The sequence below is a fragment of the Tamandua tetradactyla genome, chromosome 4 (genome assembly GCF_023851605.1).
Source record: "Tamandua tetradactyla isolate mTamTet1 chromosome 4, mTamTet1.pri, whole genome shotgun sequence".
Lineage (NCBI taxonomy): Eukaryota > Metazoa > Chordata > Mammalia > Pilosa > Myrmecophagidae > Tamandua > Tamandua tetradactyla.
Genome location: NC_135330.1, coordinates 51230389 through 51253885, shown reverse-complemented (window position 1 = coordinate 51253885; position 23497 = coordinate 51230389).

Here is a 23497-nt window from a genome sequence, read left to right as displayed (position 1 = left end):
AATTAAATAGGCTGAGCCCTTGATCTTGGGGCTCACCCCTAAGAAGAAGCTAAGCCTATTTATATTTATACCTAAGACTCACCCCAGGAGAACCTCTTTTGTTGCTCAGATGTGGCCTCTCCCTTAAAGCCAACTCAGCAGGTGAACTCATGACCTCCCTCTAAATGGGACATAACTCCCAGTGGTGTAAATCTCCCTGACAACATGGGAGAGGACTCCCAGGATGAACCAGGATGTGCCATCATGAGATTGAGATAGCCTTCTTGACCAAAAGGGAAAAGAGAGAAGTGAGATAAAATAAAGTTTCAGTGGCTGAAAGATTTCAAATAGGGTTGAGAGATTATGCTGTGGACTACGCTTATGCATTATATACATACCTTTTAATAGTTTTTAGTGTATTATAATAACTAGAAGAAAATACCTGAAGCTGTTGAACTGTATTCCAGTAGCCTTGATTCTTTAAGATGATGTATACCTATAAAAGTTTTACAAGTTGAATGCATGATTATGAAAACCTGTGGCTGATGCTCCCTTTATCCAGATGAGTAAGAAAATAAGGACAAAAATATAAATAAATAATAGGGGTAATAGGGGGTAAAAAAATAGGTAGATTGCAATAACTGTGGTCAATGCAAAGGGAGGTAAATGGTATGGGGGTTGTGCCAGTTTGAAAGGATGTATGTACCCTTGAAAAGCCATGTTTTAATCCTAATCCCTAATCCCATTTTGCTTAGATTAGAAGTCGTTTCTTCTAATTCTTATTCAGTACTGTATATTTGAAACTTTAATTAGATTATCTCCCTGGAGATGTGACTCAATCAAGAATGGTTGTTAAACTGGAATAGGTGAAGACATGAATCCACCCATTCCAGGTGGGTTTTGATTAGTTTACTGGAATCTTATAAAAGAGGAAACATTTTGAAGAAAGCAAGAGATTCTGAGGGAGAAAAATGACAAAGCTACAGGAAGCAGAGAGTCTACCCATCAGTGACCTTTGCAAATGGAGAAGAAAAACATTTCCCGGGGTGCTTCATGAAACAGGAAGCCAAGAAAGAAAGCTAGCAGATGATGCCATATTGGCCACATGCCTTTCCAGATTAGAAAGAAACCCTGACCATGTTTGCCATGTACCTCCTCACTTGAGAGAGAAACCCTGAACTTCATCGGCCTTCTTCAACCAAGGTTTCTTTCCCTGGATGCTGAGATTGGACATGTGTATAGATTTGTTTTAATCAGAACATTTTTTCCACCTTGGAACCATAAACGATTAATATATTAAATTCCCCTTTTTAAAAGCCATTCAGTTTCTGGTATATTACATTCTGGCAGCTAGCAGACTAGAAATGGGTGTATGGGGTTTTCCTTTATTCTTTGGACTTTTTCTGGAGTGGTGCAAATGTCCCAAAAATGATCATGGTGATGAATACACAACTATGTGATGATGTTGTGAGTCATTGATTGTGTATCTTGAATGGACTGTATGGTGTATGAAGATATCACAATAAAAACATCTTTTTTAAAAACAAAAAAAAAATGAAGGAAAGAAGAATAGGAGAATGATCACAGGAGAAAGAGGAGTTATATCAGAGAAGGTAGGATTTAGCAAATGAGTTTGACTACTGAATCATTAGATAGATATTTCTTTTTCTCCTCCCATGTCTTAGAGCAGCTGGAAGGAAACACCTGAAATAGTAGAACTGTAACCCATAGCATACTTTGAAATTTATTTTAAAACTGCTTGTTAAAATGTACTTTGAATTTTAACATTTTTTGAATATTTGTTATATTTTACAATTTGAAATGTTTAAAAAAAGAAGCAACAGGAAGCAATTTTGGGGTGGGAAACAGTTATTTGAATGGGAATACTTTACTGAAAATACAAAGTAATGAGTCATAATATGTAACCAGAGCAAACCCAGGGATGGTGATCACTCCTCCCAGATCTTAACACTTACACTCACTTCACTTGCTTTTTTCTGCTAGCTGTAGAAAATACCTATGGGGTTTCTGCAGCAGAATTGTTAACTAAAACCTGGATATGGAAAATTCAATTCCATTGTTATGCTGTTGGGTAACAAACGTATGAAAACATCCTTTCGTTACCTTCTTTGAGAAAGGATCTGTTCTTAGACTTGACGGTCATGAACAAAGGAATCTCTGGGTTTTTCCTTTACTTACAGCTAAAAAGATACTAAAAAGCCTGAGCAGGTCAGACGTGCTTTACATTTATGTTAAATACCTTTTAAATATGCCAAAATTAATGTGTATTTATATATATGCATGGAGATTTTTATAGGATTTTAAGTAACATTATTTGTATTAATATGTCAGAGAGAAAATACATTAAAATGAAATTGAAGACTTTTTCTAAATATATCACTTTTGCATCTGTAATGTACATCAATTCCAAGATGTCTTGTATTTCTTGTAACAGTCACCAAATTCTGTTAATTTTGCTCATAAATGCGTATATATTTTTCCCACTTTCCATTCATATAATTTGGGGCTCTCTGTCTTTTCATCCTAATTTTCACTATATTTTAACATGTGTTTATGGTCTTCACATGACAAATTACTTATACCCGCATAGAAAACAATTAAACTTCAGATACATAATATTTATTAAGACTTTTTATGTTTGGGTGTGTGTGTGTGAGAGAGAGAGAAAGAGACAGAGAGGCAGCTGGTTCTTTTGTCTGCAATATCTTTCATCTCCTCATCCACCAGGGATTCTTAGTTATAGTTCAAGAAGCAGCTTGTATACCACTCAAAAATGTCACGTTTCTCCTCAAAACTATTCTCCTAGCACAAAAAGTAATTTCAACATAAACCAAGAGTCATCACCACATAGTTTTGGACTCTGTGATCAAAATGTGCATTGGATCTACTCCTTGCCTTAGTCAAATAAAAAACAACTTAGTTTGTCTGTCCCCTAATGTACATCCTATGTATTGGGACTCCTAATAAAACCTCCTATACAATACATTGTGATGACTAAACAAGGAAAATGTCAGAATAGACTTTGGATAGTGCCAGGAACTTAAGAAGAGTCAAATAACTATCAGCAAACAGCCTTTTCCATCTATTTAGTCCATTGCAATATGATTGTTGATTTTTTGGGCTTGAATATCCAAAATATTTAAGCCTTTTAAGAGGAAATTCTGTGGCTTATTTGTAACTTGTTAGTGAGTAGTCAGTCTTCATATAACCCCAAACCTAAGGCAATACATAATGTTAATCTTTAAAATAAATAGAGTGTTACCTAATCCACATGGTTGCATTGAAGACTGAGATAATGTATACTGTCTGCTTTGCAAAATAAAACATTTTATATAAATAAAAGTTGGTATACTTCAAGTAATAAAACCAAAATTTAACATCACAGTTTTTTCTCCAATTTTCCCTGAAAAGGGATATTTTTTTCTTCCTTAGGGAAACTAGATGAGTAAATCCTGTCAAATCTAAAGCACATTCTGAGAAACTTTGGGATAAGCTCTCTGGAGGAAATATGCAAAAGCTGCCATATGTTCTCTTGTTTTTATCTTTCATGATTCATGAGTCCAGGGATAGTTGTTACAGACATAAACTCTGTATGAAAATACAAATCATTTATTCTCAGTAAGAAACATGCTTAATACATCACATTAGCCATTTTTATGACATTTGAGGAACCATTTTTCTGAACTCTAACCCTACCAAATGCCTATAATAACCTGTGGTGTTTTATGGAAAACATCTTAATAATACCACACATAAATATCCATAAATGTTTCATGATTATAAAGTCATGTATCTATTTAGATAACCTAATGATTTATATAGTGAAAAGTTCAAACGGATTTAAGCCAATTACATATCACTACTTATTTTACATTAACTGAACTTTTATGTTCCAAGAAAATTATATAAATTGAAATTTCAATGATTGTGTTTCACTAACACATTTGAGATAGCCAAGGGAGCAGAGTAGGCTAGCATATATAAAATAGATTGCTATACTAAATTATTTAATGCACTGTGGAACTAAGTGAGAAAAAAGGCAGAAATCATAAGCAGGTGGTATTTTTACTGTTTATTACATTATTCTGCGGTTTCTTGCCTTTGGCTACAATGCCTACCAGATGTACTTTTAGCTTTCCTTTTAATTAAAAAGAAACTTTAATATGATCTATATCTACATGGCTTCACATCACAGAAAGAAGTGAGTTTATATGCTACCTAATCAATGATAAAAAAATACTGTGAAATTAAAATATTTTAACATCTAAAATTTGTGAACTAGAACAAATGTATATCACTATTATGAGGAGTTAATAATAGAATGGGATATGGGAAAATGTACCTAATGTAAACTGTGGACAACAGTTAACAATAACATTTTGATATTCTCTCATGCACAGTAACAAATGTACCACACCAATGCTGAGGGTCAATAATAGGTGGGAAAAGGAGTAATGAGTTTTTTTTTGGAGTAATGAAAATGTTCTAAAATTGATTGTGATAATGAATGCACCAACCTGTGATTATACTGTGAATCACTGATTGCACACTTTCAATGAATTCTATGGTGTGTGAATGCATCTCAATAAAATTACTTTAAAATAATTTTTAAAAAATAAAGAAAAGTTTATGTCTTTATCAATGTTATTAGTTATATACATCAGACTTGAGGGAAAAAGTGTAACGGTCAATAAAAAAATGGTCAATATGAAAATAATAAATTTAGGTTGATTAAATACATATAAAAAATTCTCCAATAAATATTATACACGCTTTCCATGTTTTTATATGAGAAGGACTTGAGAAACCAATTAACTTTTTTAAATCTCAAGGGATTGTATATCAATAATTATAACTATCTAAAGACATAACAAAATACGATTGTGTCGCTGTGTGTAAGCATTCCAATGTTAGACGGAACACATTTTCAATACTAAAACATTCTCAACTTCAATACATGGTATGATTCTAAAACATAGATGCTTAATATTTTGGTTCTCTTTTGTGGCATATTTCATGACTTAGAATTGTGAAATGATTCTTCCCTTTGCTCTAAATAATGGAATATTAAAAAAGAGGGCGGGCCGCGGTGGCTCAGCGGGCAAGCGTGCTTGCCTGCCATGCCGGAGGACCCCGGTTCGATTCCCGGCCCCAGCCCATGTAAAACAACAAACAAACAAAATATAATAAAACAAGAAAATGTTTAAAGATGTTTCCCTTTCTTCCTCCTTTCCTTCCTTCTATCCTTCCTTCCTTCTAAAAAAAAAAAAAAAAAAAAAGAAATAAAGAGATGAAGTTACAGACTTTAATAGGGTTTATTTTATGTTCAGATTAGGTGTAGATTATTAGGTCATTATTTTAATAATGCCTTTTTATTCATACATTTATAAAATACAAAAACAAATGGCTATCTGAAGAGATGCAAATGAGTTAAATTCTGTAAATTCGGCACAGCAATTGCATTGAGTCTTTGCAGAATACTGACCCACAGATAAGTGTAATAAAACTGGATGAGACTAAGCAAAAATAGCAGAAAATGTTAGAAACTGGATAATTCTTAGATCACACATAGATGCAGAGATGTCTAAGCTTCAACTAACTATACCAAAATGTCTTAAACAATAACCTGGAGCAGTGAATTGAGACCACAGGTTGAAATTCTAGTAGGAACATACATTTTCTCCAGAGTAAATCCTATTCCATTTCATGATGATGAAACTCAAAAACAAGTCTTGAGAAAAATCAAGTTGATATGCAAGTAATTTAACTGACAGCTAGAATAAAATCCAGGACTCTTTAGAAGAAGAAAACATATCATACATGCTCAACAATGTAACAGCTATGAAGTACACTAAAATAAACCAATTGCTAGACATGCCAAGAACAAGGAAAATATGACTTATAAAAGGAGCAAAACAATCATAAGGTATTAATGGAGATGAAGAAAAGAGCACACATGGACTTCAAATCGGTTTGTGGGTTTATGTGCATATGTGTTTGATGGCTCGGGTATTTGAAGGAAAATTAAGACATAATGATTGAAATAGATATAAGGAAGATAAACTACAATAACAGAGATGAAAATGTGTTGTATGATTTTAAGAAAAAGCACTACAAAAAAGATGAATGAACTTGAAAACATAGCAATAAAACTATCCAAAATAAAACAAAAAGGTAAACATAATAACTTTTCTAAAAAGAAAAATGGAAAAGATCAAAGTCTCAGAGACATGTGAATTTAAACATGCTGGCTGACTTAAAGGTAATTGGAGTTCTAGAAATGAAAAAAAGAGAGAAGTGGGATATTTGAAGAAGAAAATGGCTAGTTTTTTCAAAATTTGACTAAATCTATATACTTATTAATACAAAAAGCTCACTGAGCCCCAATGATGATAAACTCCTCAGATATAAGTCTGAAAAAAAGTCAGAGGAAAAAAAAGATACACATTATACAGTGGAAAATAATGAGAAATAAAAGAGGCATCATTTGAAATTATGCAAGCCAGAAGATCATGAAATAACCTCTTTGAGATGCTAAAGTGAAAATAAGATCAAGAAAAAATCTATCAAACTAGATTTCTACATTAAACAAAAATATAAATCTTAAGTGAATGTTTTCTAAAGACTTTTCAGGAAATTATATTGAACTTTGTTACCATCAATCAACCCTACAGAAATTATGAAAAGAAATTCTTTTGGTTGGAGGAAAAGAATTTCAAATGGCAACTTGTGTTTAGAGAAAAGAATGAGAAAGTCTGAATTGGTAACAATAGAGACAAATGAAAATAGTTTTTTTATGTTTATATATCTTTTAAAATAATTTTCTAAAGCAAATTATTAGCAATCTATTGTGGGGTTATAGAATAAGCATCAGCAAAATGAATTGTATGACAATATTTCACACAGGGTTAGGGGGAGTAAAAGAATGTGCCATAAGTTATTTACCTTATAGGAGAAATGCAATAATATAATTTGAAGGTACACAGTGATAAGTAAAATATGTATAAACTCAAGCTCAACCACTGGGAAAGAAAGTATATCTGAAAGTCCAATAGCATTGATAAAACAGAATCATAAAAATTAAGACAAACAGAGTGAAATCACCAAAAATGATGGAGCAGGGAATCTCAAAACACTTTCTCTCCACTAAAGCAACAGTTAATTCAGAGAAAAAATAAAAAAACAAAACAAAAAAAAACAAAGTCAACCTTTACAGAACTTTAAAGCCCAATAAAAATTTTCAGGGTAACATTCACCCAAGAAAGAAGCTGCTAAATTTCAGAAATTAGATGTGGCATTTTAACTTTTGCACTTACTGTCCTTCACTCCCATTTGGCAATGGTCATAAAGACAGAAGTCTGCAATCCTGGTATACCACGAGAGCAGTATGGACCTAGTCTCAAGAAACTGTGTTTTGTATTTTTTACTTGCCTGGTGGCTTCCTGTAGACTAGTTTAGAGGGCTGGCCTTTGTTTTGTCAGCCTCAGAGCTTTCTTACAGCTGAAACAGCACATGCAGAGTTGACTGGCTATATTGATATAATGCTAGGCAGAATCTGGACATGGAATATTAGTAAGGGGAAAATGAATATTTGATGATGATATAGGGATGAATTCATAAAGTAGACATACATCTACATGAGCACCCAATAAAAGATGAACAAATCTCCAATTATAAGTGACTATTTCAGTAGTTTACTCACAGTAATTTAAAAAAACAAGTGAACACAGAGATATATTCTATAAGAATATGAAAGGCTTAAAGCAATGCTATCAACCAATTGTAACTGGCTTTGCCAGATACGCCATCCCTAAACCACAGAATACATTCCATTTCCAGCTAGGCGTGAAACCTTAGCCAGAGTAGAACACACACTGGGCCATAAAAACATGTTTCAATGAGTTTTTAGGAATTGAAATCATGTGAGCATATTTTTTTACCAAAACAAAATTATTGTATAAATAAAAATAGAGCCATCTGGAAAACGCACAATTATTTAGAAAGCAAACATTTCTAAATGAAATGCCGTAATGAGGGAAATTAGAAAATATTAGAAAAAAAATCAATAATCTCCAACTTTTTTAAGTGAAAATTATTGATAAAATTATAGCTAAACTTATTAAGAAGAGAAAATAAAAGTTAACAATATCAAGAATGAGAGAAAAATACTTAAGTTATTGCAGATATTAAAAGGATAATAAAAAATATAATGTACATCTTGTGCTAATAAATGTATAGCTTTTATGAACTATACAAATTCCTTAAAGGCACAAATTTATCAGTCTGACAGCAATAAAAAAATTTGCGGCTCATCTCATTTAGTGTGAACACATATCAATGAATACTGTCATCATAGGTCCTATTTTCAGATCGGTTCACACCCACAGGACAAGGAGTAGGGACCAGGACAGTCTCTTGTGGGGGACATGATTCAATTCCCAACACATACAGTGGAATATTATTCAGCAGTAAACAAGAATAGTTCAGATACACACTTCCAATATGAATTTTGCTTTTACTTCTATTGCTTGATTACCCTGGTTAGAACCTCTAGTACAATGTAGCATAAAAATGAGGAGAATGGATATCTTGGTCTTGTTACTAATTTTGGGGGATTAGTGTGATGCTATCCATGAATTTTTCAAAATGCTCCTTTTCAGGATGAGGGTCTCCTTCTATATTTTGTTGTGTGTTTTCATCCTGGAAGTATAGAGTTTTTGACTATCCTTTTGCTATTTGTTTTTAATGTGTCTTACATTTTTTGTTCCTCTATTCATACTTTATTGCCTTATTTTGCATTAAATATTGTTTAGTGTATGAATAAAATTATTCTACTTATTCTACTACTCTCTTTGCATATTTTTCTTAGATGATTGCCCCGAAGATTGCAAATAACATCTTAATTTAGAAGTCTAGTTTGCACGTTACCACAGATTTTCAATAATACGTAAAGTGATTTATTTTATATCACTCCAATCACTCCCCTTTTTTGGTGTCAAAGTATATCATTACACATTGCATTCCCATTAACACAAATTTATAATTATGGCTTGTGGTAGTTAGATTCAGGTGTCAACTTGGCTAGGTGAAGGTGCCTAGTTCAATTGCTGTGGACAGGAGCCAATAGTATGTGAACCTCATCCGTTGCTGATTACATCTGCAGTTGGCTAGGAGGTATGCCTGCTGCAATGAATGATGTCTTATTTAATTGGCTGTTGCTTAAATGAGAGAGCTCAACATAGCACAGCCCAAGCAGCTCAGCATAACTCATTTCAGCACTCACAGCTCAGCCAAGGCCTTTAGAGATGCAAAAAGAAATCACGTCAGGGAAAGTTGTTGGAACCCAGAGGCCTGGAGAGGACAGCAGAGATCACTCTGTGCCTTCCCATGTAAGAAAGAACCTCAGTTGAAAGTTAGCTGCCTTGCCTCTGAAGAACTATACCTTAACGGAATAAATCACCTTTTATTGAAAGCCAATCCATCTCTGGTGTGTTGCATTCCGGCAGCTAGCAAACTAGAACATGGCTTTTTGCAGTTTTCTTTCAAATCATATATAAAAAATATATATGCAAATGCATTTATATTGCCTTTTTATTTACCTATGTATTTACTTCTACCTGGGCACTTCATTTCACCATGTGACTGATTTTGATTTACTGTCTAATATACCTTCATTTCAGCTTGAGTAACTCCTTTTAAGTATTTCTTATATGCTAGGTCTGCTAGTAATGAGTTGTCTCAGTTTATGTTTATCAGGGAATATGTTCATTTCTCTTTTATTTCTGAAGGATAGTTTTGCTAGACAACCCTTTGCTTTCTGCATGCTGAATATTTCATCCACTTCCAACTGGCTTCAGTGATTTCTGATAAAATAAATTGCTGATTATATTGCAGAGTACCTGTATGTATTTTCTCTCTTGTTTTTAAGATATTCTCATTTTCTTTGGTTTTCAGCATCTTACAATAATGTGTATATGGGTGGATCATTTTTAGTTTATGCTACTTGGAATTTGTTGAACTATTTGAACGTGTAGATGAATGTTTTTCAATAAATTGTATATGTTTTCAGACATTATTTTTAAATCATACCTACTTCTTTTTTTCTTTTTCCTTCTGGGACTCCCATTTTGTCTCTGTTGGCATACTTGATGGTGTCCCACAGTCTTTAAGGCTTTTCACTTTTTCTCACTATTTTGTTTATGTTCTTCTGACTGTCTGATTTCAACTGATCTGTCTTTAAGTTCACTAATTCTTTCTTTCACCACCTGAACTGTGCTCTTGACCCCTTTATTTAATTTTTCACTTCAGTTATTCTGTTTTTCAACACCATAGTTTCTATTTTGTTGATTTTTATAATTTCTGTTGAGTTTCTATTTGATGAGACATAAGTCTCATAATTTCCTTTAATTCTTTACACTATTTCCTGTAGTTCTTTAGACATATCTAAAATGGATGGTTTAAAGTCCATCGTGGGGGTTTCCATTGTGATAGTTTCTATTAGTTGCTTTTTTCCTGTGTATAGGCCACATATGCTTGTTTCTTTGTGTGTGCTCAAATTTTTTGTTGAAATTTGAACATTTTAAATAATGTAGTTTGGCAACTCTGAAAAACACATTCCACTCCTCAGAGCTCATTTACTTTCTGCTTGTGCAGGTCATCAAGGCCAGAGCTTAGGGAGAACGTCCCTGCGCAAGCGCACAGACCAGACGGGGGTGCGTGCATACCCTACACGTGCGTCTGGCTTTCTAGATTCCTGAGAGCATGTTAGAGCATTTCAAAGGTTGTTACAAACATTATATTTTCCAGCTTTTCCTTTTGAAGTTTCTTTGTTAGCATGTTGTTTGTCTCAACTGTTATTATCACCTCAGGTTGTTGCAATGTTAAACAATTGCTGTTATCTGTATATGACAAAGGGGAAAGTCTGTTCGTATTGCTCCCAGCTGCTTCAGGTCAAATAAGGACATGCTTTATAAATAACGTTTTTGGGGAATGGCCGCAGAGTTCAAATAATGTCAATTAGTTCTCTGGAAATGAGGCTCTGTATGGGCGCCATCCCTATTCTGTCCCCTCAGTGACTAGATAGACTGCTAATTTTCATTGTAATTTTGAGGCTCCTGTTTTTCTAAAGGCAACCATGGAGCTGGCATGAAGGGATGGGAATAGGGCAAGTTAACATAGAACAAGACTTCCTCTTCTTACCAAGAGTCACCTGTTTTTCTTGAATAAATGTTCCCAAGGTTCTTGTGAGTCTTGATTAATTCCCACCGTTCTCAAAATGTTGATTTTGACACTTTTGAGCAAATTTTTCATGGTTTTGATGGAGGACAGGATTTTTTTGGAGGTGATACTCCATCACTCTTTCTGATTTCTATATTTTATAATGTCTTGCTTTGTTTTGGCCTCTTCCATATATTATTATTATTATTGCTTTCTTAAATGCTTCACATGTGAAGACAAATCATCCTGGAATTTTTTCTTCTTGTGTTCTATTTTTGGGAATGGAAAGATTTCTAATTATGATTTCAATTCCCTTAATAGAAATGTAAATATTGCAACATAGATAGAAATATTTTAATAATCTTTCATCAATTGTAACAAGGTTAACTGCTGCTTAAAAAAAAAGCAATTTTTTTTTAAAAGTGCTATCATCAATTTTAACAAATGATCCACACCAATGCAAGGTTTGGTAATGGGGCAGTGAATGGGTATCTGGTGCTTTATGTGTGGTTATTTTGTAAACTCACAACTTCTCCAATGGAAAATAAATTTAAAAGATATCACTTCCATTGGGAAGACATTCCTTCCATCCTCCTCCCCCAATACCACCAATCTCACTGACAAAATTCCCCCTCACCCATGAGATGGCTACTAAGATTCCTGTTAGAGCTTCTTTCTTTTGACTAAAGCATTATCCAGTCTGTTAAATCAAATGAATAATCTGAAGAAATGCTATCAAGAAAGCAAAAATTCAACACACAGAAAAGGAAAACTATTTGTAAATCATCTATTTGAGAAGGTGTTGGTATCAGATTACAAAAGGAATTCTTACTGCTCAATAATAAAAAGACAAATAATCTAATTTAAAACTGAGCAAATGATTTGTATAGACATTTCTTCAGGGGAAATATATGAATAGCCAATAAGCACATGAAAAGATGTTCAAAATCATTAGTCATTATGGAAATGCAAATCAAAACTACAATGTGACATCACTTCACATCCATGAAGATGAATATAATCATATATACATTAACAGTCTTGGGTGAGTATGGGCAGTAATTGGCAGCCTCCCACATTGCTGGTAAAAATGTAAAATGATGCAGCCACTTGGGAAAACTGTTTGGCAGCTCATCAAAAATTTAAACATTGAATTATCACATAAACTTAAATTCTTTTAGTCAGGTAACTCAAGAGGAATGAATGCATGAATATATGTCAACACGAAAACTTGTACATAAATTTTCGTAGAAGCATTATTCACAATTAGGCAAAACGTGAAAATAGCACAAATGACCATCAACCAAAGAATTGATAAAGAAAATGTGATTTATCCACACAATGCAATATTATTTAGCTGTAAAAAAAATGAGGTACTGATACCTTCTACAACAAGGATGCAGCTTGAAAACTTTGTGCTTAGGGAAAGAAGCTAGACACAAATGACAATATATCGTGTTTTCTCCATTTATATGAAATGTCCAGAAAGTGCATAACTTGAGAGACAGAACACAATTTAATGATTTCTCTGGGAGGGAAGGGAAAGGAGAATGAAGAAATAGGTTTGGTATATGTTTGTAGCACGGTCAAATGTTCTGAAATTAGAAAATGGAGGTAGCTGCATATATTCGAAAATATACTAAAAACCACCAAAGTATACACTTCAAAAGGAAGACTTCTATGTTCTGTTAATTTTACCTCAATTTTAAAAGTAACCAATAAAAAGACATTGGAAGGAAAGAATATTACCAAACAAATCTAATGACAAAAATCATTAATGACATATTAGCAAATATTATTCAGAAAGATAAGTAGATAGAGATTAATTCTACATGAAAAGATTTGATTTGTAAGAATGCCTAGTTAGTTTTGCATTTGAAAAGGAATCAAAGAATTCACCATGTTAACAAATTGTAAGAGCCAACCCATATGAGCTTCTAAAAAGAGATCAAGCATTTGACAAAATTCAACATGAATTTGTCATAAAAATTTCAGTAGTTTAAAAATAGAAAAAAATCCTTCAACTTAATAAAATACTTCTTTAACAGAACTTGAAGGCATATTATTTTGAAATTCCAGATCAAGTTTCAAGAAAATTTCTTAAAAGCTTCAGGTGAGAATAAATAAAATTGATTACACAAAAGATAAAAAAAATTAAGATAAAATTACAATAAAATAATCCATGAAGCTGGAACGCAATATATCAATTTTCTGAGAAAGAAAGCAAATTATATCCAAGAATTCTAAAGAAGGTAAACATACAAAGTCTCAAAATTTCTTGCATTCTTTCCAAAGGAACTAGACAAAAATGTGCTTCTGCAAAATAAGGGAATCAACTATGAGAGAACAAAGCAAGGGATCTAGTTAACAGCTTACTAGACTCTGAAGATTAGAAAAGGCAATTTCCAAGGTGAATGGAAATTCAGCAACAAATATGTAGTGGTTTGACAAGACAACCAGCCTACACTGGAGGAGAAAGATTATAAGAGTGTCTCTAGCATAAGGAATAAGAAATGGTATCTTTCTAATATGCATGACAATTTGGTATTGTTTTAAGGTATAGGAACTAACTATTAATTGGTACATTAAAAATTTAAAACAGAAAAATAAAAGCAATTCTTAACTTAAATAAAAACAACAGTTTGTATTAAAGAGGAAGATTTTCATGAGCATATAGCTTGACATAGAGTACTAACATGAAGTTAGTACTCTAATTCTTAAATACTGAACCAGTAAAAAATTGGGTGGTAAAGATAATGGAATTAGGGAAAATGAAGTGTGTTTGGGGATACAGAAAGAGTGATGCATGTAAATTAATATAAATTGATCAACATTGCAAAATTAAGAAATTTCAATGTAAGCTTAGTATTTAGAAATGCAAGTCAATTATTAAAAGAAAAATTTAAAGATAATTGTAAACTATATATTTTGAGAAGAGACCTGGGAATGCTCTTGGTCCTTACAATCACATGGTAATATTTAATTTTCAAATTATTAATAAATATTTCACTGATAAAATTTTATAAAAATAAAAAATGGGTTCCAAATTTGAGTAAAATTTTTCATTTCACATTAAAGATTTTAATGTGCTTTAGTTTCACATTTAGTAAACAGCAGCTACATTTTTAAACTTATGGAAGAAAAAAATAAAAATGCAACATTGATACATGCTCAAGATATATATTAATGATCTCAAAGATATATTACTGGACTTGATTTTAGTAAACTAGTAAAGAAGGAGCTGGAATTAGATACCAAGATGGGACAGGGGAGAATTTAGAAACTATAATTAAAATGGAATTGAAACAAAATAGTTTTCTTTCCATAAGAAAAAGTGGAGATGAGAAGGGATTGATGTAAAGCTAATACACTATGGCAAATTGTTTCAAATAAAATATTTTTGTCTCATAATCAAAATGTTGTTATGATTTAGTAAGAGAAGTTGCAGTAGGGAAAGAGAAATGGTGAAGATTAGAGAGAAAATGAAATTCTTTCAGAAATGATAATGAGCATGATAGAGGAGAGTATTACAAGTAGAAAATGAACTATTAATAATTACCTTAATAAGTCTTAGCAGTGGGCAAGATTATATATTTATGTACACACACATACACAGATGTGCATACACACATACATAAAATACATTATGTGTGAGATAGGCAAACCAAAATTTGGATAATAATGTGTCTGTGAGAAAGTTAAGTTACTAGTAGAAATTATATTAAACATATCATCATTTTTCTAATTTACAAATTGAGTCATGTTATTAATAGCATCAAATTAAAATGTTTTCTAAATTAAAAAGAACATTGATTTATAACTGAGGAGCAGCTTTTGAATTTAAATGCATAATTCGAGACGTTATATAGGTTGTCATGGGGTGTTTCTTAAGATCAAATAATTTCATTTGGTTTATAGGAGCATAGGAGTCAACAAAAATCTGTATTACATTCAAAAGAAGAAATGAGCTCTAGCTTTTTCATGATAATTAGAAGATTACACTTTCATAATTTTCATTTACTGCCTGAGCTGAGTGTTATGCATCACTGAAGTCAGCGCCGTAAATGATCTTAACTTAGTGTCAAGGAGCTTTCCATATATATTATGGTCAATTTTTTTTAATTAATTAAAACAAATGTAAATATAACAAAGACATATTTGTTCTATGAAACATAAATAATGCTAGAAATTGTACCCAGTTTATTATTATTATTTGATATAAACAATGTAAACAATTGGGAAAGCTTTTTTATTTTTCTCCTCATAAATAAAATTAGATAAAAATGGATTTTACAAATAAGTCAGCAATATCAAACCAAAGGAAGTTTATGAGAAATTTCTACATGGAATGACTAAAAGATTGAAAACTAAAATTACTCATTAATTTCATGCAATTTAACCCAGTTTTTACAGGGTTCCTAGAGTCATTCATTCGTAACATATAGTTTAAAAGCATCACTTTATTGGCACTAACCAAGGGGCAAATAAATGAAAAAAATCTGATTAATATCATAATCATCACAAAAATGCATGAAAACCAAAATGGTCAGATATCCAGGATGGATAAATAATTATTAAAGCATGTGAGTATTGAAAATTGATAGGCTAAATTTTAACTCTTTGTCCAGTTACTTCCTCCAAAGCTTGGGCATTAATCAAAGCAAATATATAAGGCACATGGAGATCAGCCAGATCATTTATTAACACTTCAATTGAGGCATCAGTCTGTGCAAAGGCTAATTGGGCCAATCTGTGAATGTAGCAGTTCCATAATTACTCAGACTAATTATATTAATTATCTAAAATATGTTCATGAGAAACTGCTAATGTATAACCTTGCAGTTTTGAGTTGACCTTAGTTCAGTTAGGACATGATGTCAAGGTATGATTTATTAAGAATGTTTAATGATGAGTAGACAGAATTGGATTTTGAAAGGAGATAGTATAGAAAAATGAATATGAAATGCAGTTAAGACAAAATGATTAAAAAATTTCTGTTTAGGGACTTGACCAAAAGAGAGTATTAGACACAATTTCTTTTGAGACACTGAATGAATATTACTCAGGGAATTCTTCCTTCATGAGTTCTGTGTTCATGAATAACTCTGAGTGTTTTAGTTTTCTAGGCTGCTCAAGAACATACCATGAAATGGACTGTGTTAAACAAGGGAATTTATTTATACACAGTTTTGGTACACAAAAAACGTTGACATCAAGGCGATGCTTTCTTCCCTAGGCGTGGTGTTCTGGAACTGTTCAATGAGCCTCTGTCACGTGTCCATGCACATGGCAGCCCCTCTTGCCCTCTCCATTCTCCATTGGATTTCACCTTCTAGCTTCCAATAACTTTCTTCCTTTGTGTCTGAATTTCATCCTGCATTTAAAGGGCTCCAGTAATGGGATTGAGTCCCTGAAGTAACCAAATCAAAAGTTCCTATGTACAATGAGTGTGACTGTATCCATTCACACCCAAAGGAATGGATTACATTTAAGAACATGTTTTTCCTGGGTACTGACAGCTTCAAGTCACCACAGTGGGTACATACGTGCAGACCTGAGCATATCTGCATACAAATACAGATAATAATTATTGCCAAAAATGTATATTAGTTCAGATTCATTTAATAAATTAATTAGAAATCACTAACATGCAAATCTTGAGTTTGGATGTTGGTAACATGTAAAAAGAGACATCTATGTACACCAGGAGCACTCATTTCCTTTGGAGAGAGGAAATTTAATTCAGAATGACATTAGAATGAAGAAACATTGAAATATGTTTATTCTACTCACATTATTAAGGACACATATGTTAACTTTGAAGAGATATTAATCATCAGGCTGAATTTTATTGTCCATAGTCAGGCAGTCAGAAAGGGAAGAGCACAAGCATATTGGAACTCCATGGGCACTACCTGAAGTTGTTCTACTGATTGGGTCACATAATCCAGAAAATCCAATGATGATTGAAACATCAGCAGCAGATACAGATGCTGTTCATAGTCTTTGACATGTTCCTAGAACTGAATCATAGCTCTGAATCTTAGGATTTGGGGGAAAAGCCCCGGCATTAACTACTCTCTGCACTGGTTTGAAACTGTTGTGTACCCCAGAAAAGCCACGTTCTTTAATACTGATTCAATATTGCTGGATAGGATCTTTTTTATTAAGTTGTTTCCATGAAGCTGTGTCTCTACCCATTCAACATATGATTGCTTACTGGAGTCCTTTAAGAGGGAACTTTTTTGGAAAAAGCTTCAAAGTCCTCACAACCAGAAACCTTTGGTAATGCAGAAAGAAAATGCCCCTGGGGAAGCTGTTTGAAGGAGAAGCTGGGAGAGAAACTCCCAAACATTTCATTTGACTTCCCAGCTGACGGAGAAACCCTGAACCCATTGGCCCTTTCTGAAGTCAAGGTATAGGTCTCTGATGCCTTAGTTGGGCATTTTTATGGCCTCAGAACTATAAACTTGTAACTTAAATTTCCCTTTATAAAAGCCAGCCCATTTCTGGTATATAACATTTTCAGCAGTATTAGCCAACTAAAACAGTCTCCTTATGAGAAACAGCTTTTTCCCCATTATTGGGCCCTAGAAAAGACTGAATGCCTTGAAATTATCAGGCAACCTGAGTTGCCTATCAACTGATTTGTTGCAAGTTCACCAAGATGCAAAGCTGCATAATCACAGCAGAACTCCATTATCAAATGGATGTGTTGCATAAAATGTGGCTTGATCAGGTCCTGAAAGAAAATGTAAGTTGCATGAAGAAGTGGTCTAAATGCCTATGTCTTCTACTCCTGCTACATTACCTTCTTTCTCTCAGAACTTACAAGAAGATTGCAGAACTGGATGATTGAGTAAAAAAGCCTGGTTCATAAACAGTTTTGTACAATATTTAAGCTTCACCCAAAAGTTGGCAACTGCAGAATTATAGTCCCTTTTAGGGACAGCACTGAAAGACAGTGGTCAAGGACAGTTGTCACAGTGGGCAGAACTTTGATTAGTGTTCATTTTTGCTTGGAAGGAGAGTTGACCAGATATCAATTTGTGGGATGTGGCCATTGTTTAGCTGAATGGTTCAGATCTTAAAAAGCAGTTAGGAAACTGATGACAGAGAGGTCTTGAGGAAAGATAGTGGTTAGAACTCGTTGAATAGGTCCAGAAAATGCAGATATTTGTGTTCCATGTGAAAGATCACCAAAATGTGACCTCAGCTAAGGAGGATTCTCATAATCAGGTGGATAACAGTGACCCATTCTTTTGGATATCAGTCAGCATCTTTCATTTTACAAAAGTTGATAAGAAAAGTGTCAAGTGTGGTGGGACAAATGATGCATAAGCTTAGGAACAGTGGCCTTTAACCACCAAGCCTGACCAGGCTACAACCTCTGCTGAATGGCCAATTTTCCACTGATACTGAGCCATGATATGGCAATATTCCTCAGGGTCATCAATAAGCTATCTGCCACCATGAGATGGGTAGCACTTTGTTTTTACTGGAATAAACATTTACTCTGGATATATATTTACCTTTCAATACCACAATGCTTCTGCCACAAATACAATGACTACCCTATCCACTGTCATGTTATTCCACACAGTGTAACATCTGACCAAGGAAATAACTTCACAGAAAATGAAGTGTGGCAATAGGTCTATGTGCATGGAATGTATTAGTTTACCATGCTCATCTTTAAGTATCTGGCTTGCTAGAATGGTAGAAGAACCCTCAGATGCCATGCCAACATCTGGTGGTCTCCTAGCATCTCCAAATATCTGTGTCTCTGTTCTCCAACTGTTGGCATCTGTGTCAGCTCTGCTTGAAGTTCTTGTCAGCTCTGTCATTTCTCCAAAATGCTTCCCCTTTTAAAGACTCTAATAATCTAATCAAGACCCACATAGAATGGGTAGAGTCACATCTAATCAAAAGATCACACCCACAATTGCATGTGTCATGACTCCGTAAGGATAATCTAATCTACAGTTTCCACCCAAAAATATTGAATCAGGATTAGAAGAAATAGCTGCCTCCACTAAATTGAAGCAGGATTAAGACATGGCTTCTCTGGGGTGCATAGTATTTTCAAACTGGTACAATAAGTAATGGAGGAAAGAAGAAATTATCTTGCAGAGAAAGATCATGAATTACCTGTTTAGGTTTACTTTGATGAAATTGATAGTGTAGCATTTTAAACAATTTTTTTTAATCTCCAGTAAAGCACTTTTATTCAAGTTATTGTCTTACCTGGTTGAATCCTTATTAATTTGTTCACTCTTTGAGCCTAAAGACCACTAACATATTTTTAAAACATTCTACATAGTACAGCACTATTATGAAATATTTACTAAAAAATATCTGTGCCGAGTGAAACCATTACCCTCCCCACTACATGGGACATGACATCCAGGAGTGAAAGTCTTTCTGGTGGCATGCGAGATGACTCCCAGGGATGAGTCTGGCCCTGGCACCATGGGTTCAACAATTCCATCCTGACCAAAAAGGGGAAAAGAAGTGTAACAAATAAAGTATCAGTGGCTGAGAGAATTCAAATAGAATCAAGATGTTACTCTGGAGGTCATTCTTATGCAAGCTTCAGTTAGACATTGCCATCCATCATAACTTGCCAGACCCCAATCAAAACCATTCCACCCAAACCCAAAGAACACCTAGGGCAATATATAAGATTCTATGAAGTTTCCATGCACTAGGGTTGTAGGAAACCTGCAACCTCCAGATGGGTCCCTGAACCAAGTAAGTCCTGAAACCTAGAGGGCCTCTCCAGACTATCAGCTAGTTCTATCTCCCTACCCCATATTATTGACAGCCCCTTCCAACATGAAAAAGTTAAAATTGCCATAGCCCAAATACCCCTAAAGAGTGGGACAGGAAGATCAACGGTGATGGTGGAGTTATACAGAGAAGGTAGGGTTTGATTGACAAGTATGATTGCTGAATCATTAAATTGATATTTCTTTTAGTCTTCAGTATCTTAGAGCAGCTAGAAGTAAAACTCAAAATTGTGGAACTGTAACTCATACCAAAATCTGAAATCTGTTCTACAACTAATTGTTGTGCTGTGCTTTGAAATGTATTGCTTTTCTGTATGTATGTTATTTTTCATGCAAAAAGTCACTTGTGATAATTAAAAAAAATATTTATTCCTTCTAGCTACCTTTATCCTGGAGCAGCTAGAAGGAAAAATCTGAGAGGATGGTATGGTAGCCCATGACAAACTCTGGGATCTGTCTTTAACTAATTGTTGAAGAGTGCTTTGAAAAATATTTCTATTTTCTTTCCTTGCTTTGTATATATGTTATATTATACAATACAAAATTTTTTTTAAAAAATCTGTGCTGAATTGTTTTAATGTTTAGTCTCTGATGTGAAACCCAATCCTAATATACTGTATCTAGAAACCATTCATACCAAGAAGAGGAGGTCATTTGAAATTTTCACATAAGTGGAATTCAAACATTTAAAGTACAACAATAGAAGACAATGGTCCGAACAGCAAAACTTCCAATCATATTTTTGAAATCTTATTAGAAAATAGTTTGTGATTATTTTTTTTTAGGAAATGACATTAAGTTAAAGCACATGTTGCATTTTTCTCTTCTTTACACTTTCCAGTTTACATTAGTGTATATAATCACTGTTTTGCATATGAAATCTGTGGAGTATATATTGTCAATATTGTTTGACTAGAAATGACTGATGCTATTTCTAAACTTTGCACTATTAAATATAATATGGATAAAGACAGGATGAAAGTACATAAACTTCAAAAGCTATCTTTAATATTAATAATTTTTAGCAGGAGTTGAGAGACATTTTTACAACCTAGAATAATAAACTTCACAATGAAACATGACAGTTAGCCCACATGTACTTTGCCATGAGAAACAAATAGAACAGATTATATAATAATGAAGGTCAGAAAAGCTGTGGGAGTGTGTGTGGGAGTGAGTGAAAAGGCACTTTTTAATAACATGTGGGACAGTCAAATGGTACTGATTTTTTCACTACATTAATAGAAAAATATAAAGTACCAAATATTTATAATATAGTTAAACCTAACCACAATTAGAATTAAAATTCTTGCACATTTCTTAGATTACAAAAATATATTTTATATTTTATAAAATAGAACAGTATTATATATGTTCAGCATAAATAAAATAATTATAGTTATTTACTGCTATGTTATATATATTAGCCATTAACAATTGATATACAATAAATTGTGATGTATACATTTGAAAATAAGCAAGTATTTAATAATACAGAACTAGCATTTTGGTATATAAATTGGAAAACATACTCATCTATCTCTGGAATTTTTGTATCCAAAGTCAATTTGAATAATGTGCATTTTCTTTTCACAGATAGATACACAGAACTCCAACTATCTAACTTTCCTTAGTGTGATCAATTTTTTATCTCTTCACATATACATGAAATTGAGCATTTTATACTCGAGTAAGCTTATATGTAGAAAGTTAGTTCAAGGGAAAGGAAGCGTGATTTCAATACAAGTCAGCTCCAGATTTGGGGATCAGTTATTCTGGGAGTACATACTGTATAAATGTGCAGAAACAACTTGGGAGAGTCATAAGTTTAAGTAAAAAAAAACCAAAAAACAAAACAAAACCACCGCACCATTAGGTTTTTAAACAATGATCAGAAGAAAAATGTCTAAATGCCCAAATGAGTACATTGCTCTATGTATAGGAAAAACCAAAGTATCTTTTCATTGGACTTTTGTGTAAAAAGTAGTATGTGATATTAGAAATTGTCTTCAACATTCACCACTTAAATATATTTTTAGTAACTCATTTTTGCTTCAGTTTGATCCCAAACTTGATTTCTTTCATAGAGATTGTTGCTATAGTCTCATAGATAAATTTGGATAGTAGAAACAGATTGTCTAAATTCAAATTTCAAGTCTATCCCTTACTCCTTGTGAAGTACAGCCTAACTAATATGTATGTGCTTCAGTTCCTTTAAATATAAATAGAGATATTAATAGGATCTATTTTATAGGATAGTTATAAGTATTAAAAATATATAGCACATGTAAATAACAAGAACTGTATTTGTGCCATTGTGAACCTTTTAATTCTTTAACTGGATGGAAAAATTTGATTTTTTTTTCTATCACTAAGTAGCAGTTAAAATATAGGTAATTCCATATATTGATAGAATTGTAACTATTTTTAACTTTTTTTTTGATATTTTAGGAAAACCCACTGAGATAATCAGAATTCTGGAACTGCTGTATCATCATATAAACTTTCCATGTTGTATTGGAATTGTGTTTGAGTAATTTCATATCTTTAGCTCTTTCCTTAAGCATTCAATATTGAGAAAGGCAGCCTGAATAATTTCACTTTACTTTTTATTTTGAGTGGAGGAGGAGTATTTTGTAATCCAGTCATTACTTTGTTTTGATAAAACTGACATCAATAAAAGAAATCTCACAAAGATGCAACTTATCTTGAAAAGAATACATTGAATCATATGTTTTGGTTATGACTCTTGAAAGAAGAGGCAAAAAAAAATTGTAGTAATTTTTAAAGGATTGAAATCTCTACCAAAACATTAGATTTTTTTTTTTTTTTTTTTTTTGACATGGGCAGGCTCCAGGAATCAAACCTGGGCCTCTGGCACAGCAGGCAAGAATTCTGCCACTGAGCAACCATTGCACACACACACACCCATTGCACTGCCCTAGAATTTTTGTTCCAGTCTTCATTGAAAATTATTCATGAGTTGGTTTCTTAAAACTTCAAAATTCTCTTCAGAACATGTCATATCTAAACCTCTTAATTTATCAAATTTTCAAATAAATGACTGAAATGCATGCTATCTGGCCATAGAGGGCACAAATTCATAGACTTAATTATTACAATGAAGATGTATTTCATATTAATTTTCTAACACAGAGCATTCTAGGTCATGTATGCAAGGCACAGACTTAAGTTTCAATGTCCTTGAAAAATTTTACCACATTAATTCAATTTTGCAATGAGTCCAACATTTGTTCTGACCATTTTTTGAGCACTGCTAGTGGTCATATGTGATAATTTTGATCAGATTTACATTAAAATTTTCAAGATGTGCTTCAACACACAGCATTTTCACACCAAAATTTTCATGGACACCATCAACAGATAGAGCTAAATTGATGTTATTATATATATATATCTGAGCTATCATCAACTACATTAGAAAATTCCATAAATGATTTAATTTTTAATCATTAATTGTCCTATGA